Source organism: Teleopsis dalmanni, chromosome X (assembly GCF_002237135.1).
Source record: "Teleopsis dalmanni isolate 2A chromosome X, ASM223713v2, whole genome shotgun sequence".
Taxonomy (NCBI): domain Eukaryota; kingdom Metazoa; phylum Arthropoda; class Insecta; order Diptera; family Diopsidae; genus Teleopsis; species Teleopsis dalmanni.
Window position 1 is genome coordinate 82315540 of NC_051848.1, and position 16630 is coordinate 82332169.

Here is a 16630-nt window from a genome sequence, read left to right on the forward strand (position 1 = left end):
ATAAAATCTTATAACTTAGATAAGAAAAACGAGCGCTAGCTGCCAGGGCCTTCAGCTCGGATATTATAAATTAAATTTTATTTACTAAGTTACAGGCTTTAATATATTTATACATTAAAAGTATATTTTCAACAGTAATTGTTTTTAATAGGCTGGTAGGTAAGATATTAAGAAAGATATTACTACGAGTAGACTTAAAAGAAGGACAATCGTTAAGTATATGATCTATGGATGGTGTGCTATTACAGAATGGACAGCTTGGACAGTTTGATGGCTGATCGCCACTCAAAAGATGTTCATAAAAAAGATTTGAATGTCCCATTCGCAATCGGATAAAAATCTTACATTCTTGACGAGTGCATAATAGTGAATATATAGCTTTTAAACCACTGGTATTGATCGATTTGTAGCGATGGTTATACACTGACCATTCGTCTTCCATATGTTTGTTTATAAATTTTAAAACGTCTTTTTTTTCGGATGTCTTGAATAAGAACAAGGGAGAGCGAATGGCGGCAGGGGCAGCTTGATTTGCTAGTTCGTTTTCTTTAATTCCTGCGTGCCCAGTCAGTCTTTAACTTGTACTTATAGTGATCAAACTGGTTTTTTTTTTGTAAGTTGTTTTAAAAAATTAATTAATACAGGTGCTTGAGAAAGTGGTGCTATGTTTAATCAATGCTATTAGGAATGAAAGCATTCTTTGGTATATTAAACTTAAAGCAAATTTGGGTTTGTTTTTGTCAAGACGCAAGAAGTATGTGTGCAATAATGTGCTAGAAAATGTTATTCAGATATGTTATTATTATAAAGCAAAATCACTACTGAATCTAAGCCCAAGATATCAGCATCTCTACTAAAAATTCTGCTTTACAATAAAAATTATGGGAAATTACAAGAAAATTATAATTGTAAGAACATAGAGATGATAGTCTTATCGACTTCAGAATGCATGGAACCTAAAAACTGCACAGTGCAGGCAAATAATCTATGAAATTAGTGGTAGATTAAGTGTGAATTGCTGTAATTACTTATGATAGTGTACCCTTATCTGTGTACACAGTGCAGCTTTACTCTTACTTTTGTGTTTTTATTTCAAAAATTTATGTTGAATTATTGGTGGTATAACAAATTTGAAATTTTTAACCATAAAATGAATAATAAATTTATACAGAAAGTCGTTTATTGAAATTTTTCAAATACACTGTAAGCAATTTACTTGCAGTGTAAACAGCTTCGAGAAGTGCCAACATCTAACGTATGTCCGACATATGTCAACACAAAATTAACTTTTACTACAATGCTTTTCTGCTGAAGTACAGAGTATAGATAAAATATTTACATACTCGTAAAGTAGTACAGAAATTTATTATATAGATATTTTTATTTTTTTTCTTTAAATATTTCTACGATACGATATATACAAGCACATAAGTATACAAGATAGACAACGTTTGGCTTGTGATTCTTAAGATCGCTGTGCGTCGTCTTGACCAGTACTTTTTGCTTTAGTTTTATTAGATTTATTTTATTTTTTTTTTTGGAAAATTTGCATTTTATCTGCTTGAATATCATAAGATTAACAATTTAAGAGAAATTGCTTTGCAATTTTAGAATACTTAGAATATTTACTGCGGCAGACATCGCAGCACAGATTTAGTTTCTCTTCTCGTATTTTATTTATTTATTTTTATTCAATTTTACAAGCAAAACATCTCTTCTGCAGAGATGCTATTCACAGCAGCTTAGTACAAATTATTGTAAATATTATTCTTCCTCAAAGTTTATTTAAGTTAAATTTATGTATCTTCCTTTTTACACAATCGAAATTTTGACTACAATTCCGTTGGCTCAAATTCAAAAAAAGAGAAAAGAAAGAAAAAAGTTATTCAATGAAAAACTTGCATTCGGTCAGCGGAGTTCATATAGGTCCTTAGTCCTATTTTGCAGTCCTTGAATTGTGTTTATTAAAAGTTAAAGGACTTGAGCAATATAAAATGAGAAAGTTAACTCTTAAATTTATAAATTTTATGTTTATAAACAAAACCGCATTTTTAATAATCATAGATAAATGCTGCAGACAGGACGACTACTTATTATGCAAACTCTCGATATATGTTAATATTTGAACTTTTTGTTTGATTATCGTTAGAATTGTCGTTAAATGTTAATTAATTCTAGGTATGTAACACCCTCATCTCTCACAACTTTATTTATTGTTTGTCAGCTTATTTATAACCCCACTTTTTAGTGCACAGTTTTAACATCCATAGGTAAAAATGAATTTTATAAACACTACATAACTTACGACTCAATAAAATGGAAGCATGCAAAGTAGGCCTTATTAGCCATCTGTAATCGTACTTGGATGACTATCTACGTATCTTTCTTAGCGTTAAGCATTAATTCGATTTATGAAAGGTTTCAAAGTGTACATTACCTTCATCTTAAATCTTAAGGTTTCGTTTAATTATTTGTAAGCATCATATACAAAGTTTTAGAATAATTTATTCTAAGTCATACATTAACACCGTTTCTCTTTTTATGCACTACTTCTAGACCATGTCTTGCACGTCGTGCTATCAGAGATCTATATCGTACGCATACCTGTCGATTTTGACTAATACTCGTAGGTACAAAAAGGACTGAAGATTTCAGCGAAATACCTTTTGCAGTACTGGTATGAAATTTTAAATGGTAGACGTCGACTTCAAAGGCAAACTAACTAAGATTTAGTATAGAACGTTTTCTCAACACACAGAACCAATAGTAAACGAATTACGCGCGATTCTCTATAAAGAAGCTTTGTGAATGACTTCTATTGTATATACTTTCTTAATTCTTTTTTTGTTTTTATACACCTTCATAGGTGGATAATTATTATCTCAAGTAATAAATAATTCAATATAAAAAAAAAATAGTTGTATTATATACATTTATATTTGAACATAATTTGAAAAAAATTATAATAATTTTAAACCCACCTTGCAGTTATCATTCTTGGGTACATAGAATTCGTTGTCGAAATTTTATTTAAGAATAATATAATTTTGTATAGCCAGTATAAAAATTATTGATCATAATATTATCGTATTACGTTATGTTTTTTGTTTTTGTAGCATAATAAAAAATTAAATGTAAAATAGAAGAAAGATACAGAGAGAAAAAAGAAAGTAAATAGTTAAAATAAAACTTTGGATTCGTTTAAGATTATTTATATAAATTAAAGAATTACAGAATATTTTTACAAAAATTTATTTTTAAATTGCCATATTGTTTTGAAATGTATGGAACTTACAACTTAGAATTACGATTACTGGAACGCTGGTATTAATATGAGTATACGACACAGAGGACATTATTTATGTGTAGACAACTCCAACATTTAGTGAGATAATTATGATATACCTAAACACTATACGTATTATTTAGGGTTGCATATAAATAGGAGGATTTAATGATTAAATCACGTTCTTCCATTTCCCGGTACTTAGTTTATTATTGTCAAGAAATAAAAAACATGAGTAAAAAATTTTCATATCCTGAATACTATAAAAAGTTTTTTATTACGTTCTCTTTCTAAAATTCTCTATTTATTACTTTCAGTTTCTCTCTTTCATTCTCTTATAAAGTGAAATACAAAAGACATTTTAATGGATGATATGAATTACAAAAGTATCTGCTAATTAATTTATATAGAATATAAATTATTTAAATAAGTTAACGATTGGGAACATAGCTATTTGGCTATTTATGTGAAGAGATTTTTTTTACCTAGCTCGCGGCTAATATTTGAGCGGCCCGCGATATATTTCTAATCTATTACAATTACTTAAATTTTTTTTTAGTGTACTGGTAAAACCACATTATCTTATTTTCATAGTATACCAAATAAATGAATTTAAATTGATGGGTTAGTAAAACTAAATTTAACATTATAACCGTATTTTTATTTTTGTCGTCAACAACTATGAACGTATGTATTTCTTTCTGCGGCCCTTTAATCTGTACAGTGACTTTTATTCCCCGCGATCGCATCTGGTCTCGACTGCCCTGACCTACAGCATCGAAAGTATATGTGAGTGAGTGAGTTTAGCATATTAATCACATCTTCGTCGTCCGATCGCATAGAACATATCAGAATCAAGAAAAAGTGTTTCGTAGAGAGAATATAGTGAAGATATGTAGTAGTAAAAAAATGTATAAGTTTTTAACAACTTATTAATCCTTACTCCACCACAACTTACTAACAACTTATTAATGAGTGAGTTTAGCATATTAATCACATCTTCGTCGTCCGATCGCATAGAACATATCAGAATCAAGAAAAAGTATTTCGTAGAGAGAATATAGTGAAAATATGTATTAGCAAGAAAGTAGATTCATTTAGTAGTAAAAAAAATTTATAAGGTTTTAACAACTTATTAATGGTTCTAAGTTTGTAAGTCATTTTTTAAATTTAATTTTTCCGCATCAAATAAATGAAAAATACATTTTAAAAAGTTTTTTTATTCTATCTTACCAATCATCAAAAAATATTTGCTGTATAAAATGTTATATATTAAATTTGAGTACAAAAGGGCAATTTATTAAAATAATATTATTTATTATGAGGATAAATAGATATAAGTATGTATATATGAAAATCGAATGTATGTAGAAATCGCTAAAAATTGTTTAGGTGGAAGAAACATCTTAAGTTAATACAGTTTATTCAGTTATACAGTTTATTTAATGGAATAATATATTAAAGACATATATAATGAAATGATAAAATCCTCATTTTAGTAATCCTCATTTTTAAATTATACACAAGCTTAGTTTAGTTCATTGTAAATAGTAAATAGATAACACTTAATGGTAGTTGCTAAATATTAATAAGGACCATTATTTAATAAATATCTCTACTTTACATTAATATATAACTTATTGAATCAGAACGATAGGACAAGAGTCTCAGTTATTTGAATAAATGAAGGCGTTTCTAATATTGACGACGATCTCTTATGTTTATGAACTTAAAGACTGACTGATTGAATCAAAAATAACTTAAATAATATTAAAATATTTAATATGCCGATTCATATTAGTATATCAATTCCTTGAGACTTCAACAAAGTCTTTGCAAAAAAAAATTTAATTTATTATTAATAATTACACTAACTTCAGAAATAGGTAAAGAACCTTGGCTAGAAATTTTAATATTATGTGATCTTATATATAGGTTAGGTTAGGTTGAAGTGAGGCCGTCACTGTACTATGAAAGCCCACTTGAGCTCAAAATAATGATCCACATGTATGGCGTTGGTTCGTACTTAGACAAGGTGATCAGTATACGTCCAACGCCGAAAAAACCGACTCCCCCATTTAGGTGAAGAAGATCATATATATAGTTGCTTTTAATTTGCTTATATTCACAATTAAAATTGAAGGATTTACCATTCTAGGTCTGAAAAAAAAATTTCTTTATTATTTGTGCAGGAGTATTATATTCCCAACGATTATATTATTTTTATAGATTGTCTGTTTAATAATGCTCAAAAAACACAGCATTTTAACTAGATAAGGATTGTGTTTGTATAAGACACAATAAAGCTGTATTATAGCAACAAAATTATTGTGGTGACTAAACCTTTATATAAATTCATTTTAAATGTCTTTTAAGCGTATTTGATTATGATTAATAATTTTAATATATGATTTAAGTGGTGTTATTCACTAAATTGAATCAATATTTATTTAACACAAGTAGCATGAATTTGCAATATTATTTAAATGTTAAATGTTGTACAATGTTTCAAACACAAATTTATTAAAACAACCAATTCACGTTATGATATATCTATCAATTTACTAGCTAATATCTAATTAGTTCATTGCAGCCATATAGTAGTTCAGGCCACTATAACATCTGTACATTACATGATGATGAATTGAAATTTTTATTTTGGTTTTAAGGGGATATTATCTAATAGATGTTTACGGTTTAAGATCTGGAGATATACACAAACCATTATTATTTTTGCAGAAATATTATATTCTCAACAATCATATTTCTATTATAGATTGAATTAGAAAAGTGTCTGGTAACTGATTTAGTGAGATATAAATTATTTAAACTAGTTAATTATTGGAAGCACAAGTATTTGTGTAAAGAGATTTTTTTACCTAGAGGAGAGCTGCCTAAAGTACATTTAGGGCCATGTTATGAAAAGTTTTCAGGCTAGGCAACATTGGCTATTTCGGGGTATGACCAAAATACATGTTATGTAGACTGTCACTTCAGTGTTGCCAAATGGCCCCAAATGATGAAGAAGATAATGCCAATAGGTCGCAAATTGATGACATGCTTTTAAATGGGCACACTGTGTAGATTATATTTTAATTTATTCTCTTGTCTGAGCTATTCTCCACTCTGTATGCAAACTTCAAGAAGATACCTCCAAGAAAGAAATTTGAAAAAATGACCATTGAAGTAGTGACCCATTCAAAAGTTTTATGCTATATCTTTTTGTAGAAAGATATAGAAGTATTAGTAAATATTGGGTTCTTTAATGTCAGACTAAACACTTGTCTTCCGATCTGTTTTGTAATCATCTCAATTTTCAATTATTTGCAATTTCTATGTCCAATGACCGATTTACATCACTAAACTTAATTGTAAACTCACCAAAATTTCAAAAGTAAATAAGCCTAACAGCTTGTACTCCAGTATCAACCGTGTAACTACGCTAAATGTTTTCTGTTCTCTTAAAAAGACGCGAAAATTTTTGCAATAGATCTGAATAAGATTCACAGTGCAATAGATCTTTACAGTATGTCTGACTGCTGTGTTTGTTTTTGCATAGGATTTCCAAAAGATGGTAGTAGTGTGTTAAAGAATAAAATACTGTATTTAGATACTTTAACTAATTAATCAAAAACAAGAAACTGCTGGTTCTGTTTTATTTAATTTATAATAATTAATTTAGGATCAACTATGAAATAAAATTCTATGCATAAGTCTGTGCATGTTTAGCAAGTTTAGTTAAAGGTATGAATGTTGGAGCTCTGGTCCTATACGAATATAAGCTACGAATGGTTCCACACACCTCATCACTATTACTATTACTTGTCGGAAAAGCAGAAATATTCTAGCTTAGTAGTAGTTAAGTCTTCCAATTTGTGACATTGCATTATAGCAAATCAATTTATTTGCAATTTTTAAAAAGACGTAGATGTACGTAAGACATATTTTGGAATCCTTTGTATCTGGCATGTTGGAGTTCTCACAGGTGTTGTCATAAATCAAAGACATCTTGTTAGCGTATATACTTAAGAAATTGGTTTCTGTAAGTAAAGTATTGTTTTATTATCTGTAATTCTTTTGAGAGAGAATTGGTATAACATTGGAGAGGTTTTAATAGCGTTGATCAACCTTCTTTCAGGTGTTTATATTCAGGAATTTTTTGTCCTACCACAGAAAATATATTTCAAATAAGCTGTAGTGGGGACAATGAAGAAATTTTGAAATCCAATAGAAATTTTTTAAACAAGAAAATTCTTGGGCTGTTTCAGATATACAGCTGTTTCCGGGTATCACTAAATATTCATCATCTGTAATATGTAGACATATTACATATATGTCTATGGATAACCCATATCCCATAGATAACAAATGTATGGTACTTTGCCTGTTAATAGAATTTTGCAATACAAGTATATGATTATACATCTCTAAACTATAGTATTCTCGGACTATTTAAGGAAAACAAGGAAACAGAAATTAATTATATTTGTTTACACGGCACTTAGTTCTCATTCCTCGTAATTACGTGTTGTACTGTGTCCTTCAGTTTTGTAGGTGCACGACTGGTGTACATTTTAAAATTAACACTGTAATTACCAATCATGTGAAGAAGTTAAGGCACACAAAAGTCTGCTATAAAATTAATTTTCCGTAGCGCCACAAAGGACATCAATTTAAAGCAATTCAGTTCGGCTGGAAATTGACGCTGAGGTGTCATTATTTCTACACGAATCCGTTTTATGTCTTTTATGGTTATTGTGTGTCCTTGGTTAAGTTCAATTTATGCCTATTTTCCGACCTGCAGATGCGAAAGTGTGTCTGTGCGTGCTTGTATGCGGATATGCGCTTGTATATAGGTTCAATTTGCCGCTATGCGTCAGTGATTTTAATAGTACGTATGCAAGTGAGTCAGTATGTGAATAGGGTGTACGTATAAATTTCAAAAGGCAAGCTCAGCAAATGTTTGAGATATTTCCAAGTATTTGTATGTAGTGTGCAGTAATATTAAATTTTAGAGCAACACAAAAGATCGTTTCCTTTAAATCCTGTCCATGGAGCTGTGTGCGTGTCCTGTGCGGCAGTGTTGCTTTAGGCTCTGATGGGGGCGTTTAACGTTAAAATTTCACGCATACTCTGATAGCAGTTATTCTACTTTCAAACCGTTGGAAGTACGAAACATAAATATCTTAGGACATTTATATCCTTGAAAGCATGAAATATTTAAGAAATATTTGTTTAGGCAGCAACTTTAAGTTGCTTTTATTTCGCGTGATTGAAAGCTAAATAAGGATAAACATTTTTCGTGCGAAATGTCAGATTTTTTTTGTATTATTGACATTCAAAAAAAAATAATTCTGCTTTTCCTTCTAAGTAAACTGATTATTTTATTATATTGAAAGGAAATGAAATTATGTGGAAGGCTTTCAAATCTTTTGTAACAGCTATTGTTAATAAATAAAATTGAGCATTTGCTGTAAAAATAATTTTGTTTAGGATACGAAATTGGAATTTAAATTAGATTCAATTGTTTAAAAACGAAGAAAAAAATATACATATGTTAAGAAAAACTTAAGCATTAAGAAAAAAGTAATATTAAAATTGATGCTATCTAAACATATTTCAATTTTTTTTTATTGTACTAATTCTGAAACAAAATTTGTGGCACCCATCTAGGTTAAAGATCACGCTCAAAAAAAAAAACTACAAACTTGCAACAAAAACAATGTTTTCTTGTGTACTTTAGGAGTTTGTTTGTATTCACAAAATCCACTTAAGTAGAAGTTAAAAGTAAGCTGGCAACCTGGTGTTGCTGAGCAATATTATCTCGTTGTTAGCTCATTTTATGAAAAGCTGGAGCATTACCTGAAATTGTCTCGGTCTGTATACAATACGATAGATATTCGTGGTCACTTCCTGTGTAGTTCTCTAAGACTCTCCATAGGTTAAGCTTACTAGCTATTCTTTCCGATGTAAGTTAGATATTTGGAATAGTGCCTTAACATCCTTCTCATCCAAAAGTTGAGGTCGTACCCATATTTGCGACTTCATGACTTAGTCTGGCAGCCATCTCTAAAATTCGTCTTCCCCTTGACAGTTGTCAGCAACGGGGCACAGTGCCCTGTTAATACTACAATAGGTACACGAAGTGCAGGTTTGCTGAAAAGCTTTTATTTTATTATTTTTGTCCATACTTGGCTCTAAGGTTCTAGTGACCTCACAGTCTTTACAGCTAGCCCATAAATTGTAAGTCACCGTATTGGTGATTTCCTCTATAATCCTAAATAGTTCACATATCGGTGTTTATATTGAGCGGTCGGCCTCTCTTGTATGCTAGTTCATTCCCTTCAATATTGCTGTATCCTGGAACTCAGCAGAGACCTTGTGATGTTTGATGCTCATGTTTCGAGAAGATACCTGCTCCCGTACCGCTCTCCATCTCTGAGACAACTGTATAGATGGTAACTACAGAGTTACCTGTCACAGATCCAAGCTCCCGGCTATCTCTGGTTAGATAGAGAGTGGGAATCATAATATTGAAATCTAGCATTGGTGTCATGTAGTCTGTAGCAGAATCTAGACCCGTCTTGACTGAGCTACGACCCCTTCTTTTGATCTCTCTCAAAATTGAATAAACACTAATAGCAGTAGGAGAGGTAGTAATCCGTTTAAACCCTGATAAGACATACTATTGATTGCTCCGGTGATACCCAAGCAAGCCAATTTCCGTGTTTTTCCTATGCGGGTTAAATTGAATATTTTGTTCAACGCCTACCAGCAGACGAGCGAGGCATAGGTAATAATGGGCTTGATTATCGTCGTGTACATTCCGTAGACTACGTAGGGTGACAATCTCCATCACTTTCCAAAAGTTTTTTTGCAGACATAATATGCAGCTAATCCTTTCCTAGTTATCTCCTCAATATTCCATCTCCAATTTAGTTTAGAATCAAAGACGATGCCAACATATTTGGCCTCCGAGGAAAGATTTAGTGTAATTCCAACCAGTCTGGGTATGATGAAAATAGGTGTTTTGGTTTTCGTGAACAGAACAAGTTCTGACTTTGTATGATTATCCTCTAAGCTATTACTTTTAGCCCATCTGAAGATGTCACCAAGTGCCGATTCCATAATCGTTGACAAGTATTTGTCTGAGATTAAAATGGCAACGTCATTGGCGTAGGCAACAATTTTTGTTCTCCTAGCCCTTAAAGTTTGCAAGATTTAGTCTAATACCAAAAGCCCAGAAAAGGGGTTATAGTATCCCTTTCTTTCGAATGCTCTTGTAGTTCTCTTGGTTATGGAACCCGTTCCTCTTCCTATATTAGCATTGATGCCTCTGCTTGCAAGCATTGTGTCAATTCATGCTACTATGAAATCCTCTACTCTATTCTTTTTTAGCGCCTCTTGGATCGCGATCGTGTTTAAATTATTGAAAACTCCCTCGATGTCAAGGAATTCAGCAAAGGTATACTCCTTTAGTTCGAGTTACCTTTTAATACTGCCAACAACCTCGTGGAGAGCACTATCTGCCGACATACCTTTACGGTATGCGTGTTGCGCCATGTCAATTTTATGAATACTAGTCTTTTCTCTAATATACAAATAATCTCTCAAGTCTTTTCAAAATATAAAGAGGAGGAACTAATTGGCTTGTAATCTTTTGCAGTAGAGTGATTAAGCTTTCCCGGAGCAAAAACTACCCTAACTTCCCGCCAAGCCTTAGGTACATATCCATTCAATATGCATCTTGAAAAGATGTTCACTAGATGAGGAACCACGCTTTCAACAACTTGCAGTACTCAAGTGGTTTTTTTTACTAAGTTCCCAAGCTCTGGTCTTTCTATATCAAAGCCATGGTAACGTAACTGGCCTCTATTTAATAGTGGCAAACTGAGAATGGTAGAGCCAAGTACTTGTCTTAACGATTTCCAGGAAAACATAACATAAACGGTACATCTAGAGAAACATCTTAAATAGCACCTTAGACATATTTTTGGCTCTTATCTCCAGAAACTCAGATGAGAGTCGTGCAACTACCGTTTAAGGTTACAAATTTCCTTTGTACATTCTTTAACTTATAATGATTTTATGATGAAGAAATAAAGGGCTGCTTGAATCTGATAGTAAGTACAAAATAAAATTATCCCTACAATAACTTACAGTAATATTTTTGAAAAGTTATTTTTAAAAAAATAGTTTCTGAATTTGATAGACTAAAATCTATATTTAAAAACAGAAGTTAAAATATAAATTCTGTTGACTTTTTATTTTTATACAGTTTGAGTTCGACGACAGTGAGGTTATAATCTTTCTTTGCTTTTTTAAAAGGACTCTCATATCTTTGGGACAAAATGGGTAACAGTCTTTAGGCAAAAGCCTTTTGTGGACGACCATATTATTGTAAGCTTAGAAAAAGGTATTTATAATTAAAAAAAAATTATTTGTAATTTGTAAACTGTATTTTTAAGTATTTTTTTACTACTACAAAACATTTTCATTCGAAATACATTTTGGGGTGCTTGCGTTTTTTTTTTAGTAATGCGGGTTTATCACGTTAAGTCGTTAAAATTTCTTAAGCACGTATTACACATGAGATTTTGTTGCCAAACGTTTTTGTGAAATGCGAAATTTGTGCTTAATTTGATGTGTAACATTTGATGCAAAATTTGATGTGTTGACAAAAAAGTTTGATGGAAGTTAAAAAATTTTAATTATTCCTCAAAATGTTCGTGTTTATTTGTATACATTCGGATTTTTATCAACTTACATGTAAAATTTTATTCATTTCAAAGGATGAAAGTAAAAATATCGTATTTGTTGTTTTTTTTTGCTGGGGCGGGTTCAAAATAGTGTCGTCTGATTTGATGTGTAAAAGGAAATGACGACAAAAAAGTTTGACAAACAAATCTCATGTGTAATTCGCGCTTTAGGTTGGCCATGTCTTACAAAAACTGTACTTTGGAGGAAATCAGTCAGTCAGTCCTAGTAACGCCAGTAGAAACTTCAATAAAAAAGTACGTTCACTAAGTAATAAGGACATTTTCAAATTTTAATTACTTTAGCAAAAAATTTTATTTATTATTTTTTATGTTTTTCTTGACTGCTTTTTTAATTATGAAGCAATAAATCCAACTGCTTTTATTATCATTTCAAATATGATTTTTCTTCTCAAAATTATTATTACTTAAGCACACATAAATGAATTAATATTTATGACTTTGAAAACAGAAAAGAAACATTTTTTTATTTATTTAATGCTTTTTTTAGAATTTAATTTTGAACTTTATTAGTTTTCATAAAATGGAAGTGTCAATAAATATTGATAGAAAAAAAACAATCAAATATTTACAGCCAAAATGCGAGCTCAGAAGTCGAAGGAAGATTATGTTAGCAAACGACAGTATAAAACGAAAAACAAATATAAGCGCAAAAAAAAAATAAAATAAAAAAAGAAAACTGCAAAGGCACTGATTAAAAACACGCTAACTTTTCACACTCACTCAAAAACTAAACAAAATTACACTTACACTCACACTCCCACTTACGTCTTTACACAATACACAATTGCTTCACACTCTTCTGAAGCTAAACTACACAAAAACAATCAAGAAGTGCAATTGCGTTGATGGTGAAAATTGCGCTTTTCAAAGTAAATTTAGGGTTCGGTGTGTTTTGGAGGAAAGTTTGATAAATAAATGTGCGCTTATATGTGTGTGTATATACATATATGTGTGTATATACACATATATGTGCGTTTTTGCATCTAGTGCACTATGCTTTCCACATGAATTTGGTTTTTTTTTCTTTCACCGCATGTGTGGACACTGATCAACTTGATAACTTTGCGTCAATTGCAAGTGCTGCGCTTTAATGAAGGACACAAAAGCTGCTACCCATAACGCACGAGTCATAAAACTTTGCCATAGAACAGACGTTGGGCAAAAAAATTGCGGAGAAAATATTTTATGGAGGCTTATTCTCCAAATGGCAACACCTTTTCCTTTCAGCCAACAAAGTTAATAGCACAAAAAAAAACGAAAAACAAAAAAAAAATAAAAATAAAAAAGTCGTCTATGCGAAACTTTTAAAAATAGCAAAAATTGTGACCATTTTGTAAGCTTTGACGTATGTCATAAGTCATTACAACCGAAATGTTTATTGAAACTAAAAGGAAACCGAAAAGCATTTCACTTATTTTGGTGAAGTTGATATATAGCAGATGTCCACTTTGGTCAGACCAAATACAACAAAGCAGCCAAAAGTATTAAAGTTAGTTAGGTATATCAGAAAAAAAGTAATCAAGAGTCACAAATTCCAAAAAAATCTGTTTAATCAAGTCGCAGCAGACTCAAAGAATATCGTACTCTTCGTTGGGATATGCAAAACAAACACTATCCGAAATTTAATTTTTACAAATTCAGAAGTTAAATAAATTTTGGATCTTTTACTGTTCCGAAGAGTTAGTGAACACATCAAAAAACAAGCAAATAAGTTTTGCAAAATTTCTAAGATCAAAGAACATTTTTAAAAAAAGTGCCGGTAATAATATGATATTCAAAAAAACATTTATTTCATTATATAGCAATGAAATTGAAATATTAATACTATTGGACATTAGCTATAGAAAAATCAAATGAACCAAACAATTAGTGGTTTTGAAATATTTGAATAATATGATATTCAGACCTTAAAAGTTTTTAGACAAAGATATATGTAAGGTTAATCTTTTTCTTCACTTCTTTGACACTACTTCCTAACATAGAAAATGGATATTTTCAATGCTAATGATAAAATTGAGAGTAAAAGGAAAAACAATAGTTCGGTTCAAATTTCAGTATGAGAGCCGGGTTATTTGTGTACCGGCACTTTGACAAAGCTTTTTAGCAGCAAATTATTACAATTTCCACACGTTTTGAAGTGGCACAGCATATTTTATAAACCGCTAATACTTTTCGATTTTAAGGAAACGATTTAACATTATTACAGCTTCTATGAGTTAATTTCTTACTGGTTATTTTTAGTGTCAAATTGAAAGTAAGCATATCACCATCTCGTTTTATGTTTTGGCACAACCAAAAAGTACCAAAAAATACTAAAAATACGAAAGAGGCAATATTGATGTGACAGTTTAAAAAACATGCATTTTCGTTATAGCCCGAAAGAGTAAATTTTGCCATGCCCGAGACAATACTTAATATGGCGCTTAGCAATTGATTGAAGCACACAATTGATTCTACCGCACAAAGCAAAAGTACTACATCAAGCCAATATATCAAGCTGATGTATGATATTAGTATTATTAGAGAGTATGATATTAGTTGAAGATACAGAAAGATCTTGAAAAGCTGGGTGAAGCGAAAATGGCTCAAAAATTCTATCAAAAATCAAAACTCTGATAAATTAATATAAACGTGAAGTAAGTTCCTATAAATACAAAAGTGAAAGTCTGGTTAAAGGTGTCTAAAGTATATTCAGCAAATGGAAGGATCATTTCTCGAACCTACTTAACGCCGGTTATAGTGATATGATTGAAAGCGAATTTAATTCCATACATCAATCATTGATGATTGAAAAACTGTTCCGCCTCCTGACTATGGTTATATTAAAATAGCTATGACGCGGCTCAAAACTAACAAGGGTGCAGCTGCTGATGGTCGACTGGCTGAGCTGTTCAAAACTGGTGGCAAAAAGCTTTTTAAAACCACGCCTCAGGTATTTCGGAAACTGTAGAACAGTGGCGATATCTTATCTTTTTTGCTTTTTAATATTATACTCAGTATTTGAAAAAACAAATCAAGAAGAAATAATATAATAATATATTATATTGATTTGTCAACATAATGAAGTGCATATATAGACAAGTTTGTTGGGATAGCCAGATATGAAAAAGCGTCTTGAATTGCATGACAATAGTTGGAAGAAGTCATTAGACCAACAACGCATAAATTAAACATTATTAAAATTACGAACCTGAGCTAAGCAAATTGCTAATGTTGACGATCTGTCACTTAAAATAGTATAATATTTAGACGTTATACTTAATTCAGAAAAGATTTTTGATTGGCTACTGTGAGTACCTGTTAAGTAAAAGTATGCTTCGCTGCTTAAAGGAACGCAGTTATTAAGAAGGCAAAAAATTCGGATAAACTGAACTTTGATTAGATCAGTATTATAAATTAGTATAAAAAGTAATTGTCTTTTTTGTCACTAGATGGTGTTGGTATCCATTAATCGTCTAACACTATTCCGATAATTTTTTCCGAATATAGTTGAGTAATTCGTTACTTGTGTAAAATGTTAAATTAACTTGAACATGACCCTTTTTCATTATAAAAAAGGTGCTACTATTGCCAAAAACCAAATTTTTTCCGGTTTACGGTGAGGATGATGTGAGCAAATGTCGAACTCGAGAGTGGTTTACTCGATCGACGCACAACTTGTTAGAAGATAGTAGAGGTATGAGCAGCCGATGAAGATACGCATATTGATATGAATTCAGATGCATTAACTTGGAAAAGGCTCAACATAATGTTTTTTATAATAATATAATATAAAATAATAAAAACATTATGTTGAGTCTTTTCCGAGTTAGTGCATCTGGGCACTTTTACTCTTTGATAGCTGAAGGGTTTCTGCAGCGTCCCACTCATCTCACTGACTAATTTGTGTATTCCTCATAAGCTCCGTGATTATTCAATGACTGATCTAAGATCTGCGTACTGCCCCGTACAGTCAGTGATTACATTATAAAATTAATAAATTTACAAAAATAAATATGTTAAATATGTGAATATGTAAATATGTTCTTTTTAAAGTTAAAACCGGAGTATAAGTTAACACGCAATATGCCACTTTAAAATTTTAAGATTTTAATTTGTGCATTTACGTTAATTCGTGTCACTTTTAAGATTGTGAATGCTTAAAATGCAGAAAACAATAAAAATTTTTATAAAAACAGAAAAAATTATTTTCGCACTGCAATTTTATGCAGCACAAGCAACGATTTTAAAATTAATGCATACAATATGAATAATTTTCAGGGCGGTATATAATGGCTCTGGCTCCTTGAGGAACGTTACTGGCTCCTGCCTTGCGCTTCACACGTCGCTGCCTTTCACGAAGGATTAAAACGATTTAAACGATTTCACTTATGAGTGCACTACACACCTTGCTTAATTATTAAAAATTTTCGCATAAAGGCGAAGCCCTGCTCTTTTCAGCCGGCTTCATTACAGCGCTCTTATGTTCAGAAAACTTTTCATTTCCGTTCATGTGTTTCAACCGGAAGTTGTAGCTCTTGAAATGATTTATTTATTTCTTTTTATTTTAAAGCAAAAGCTTTTC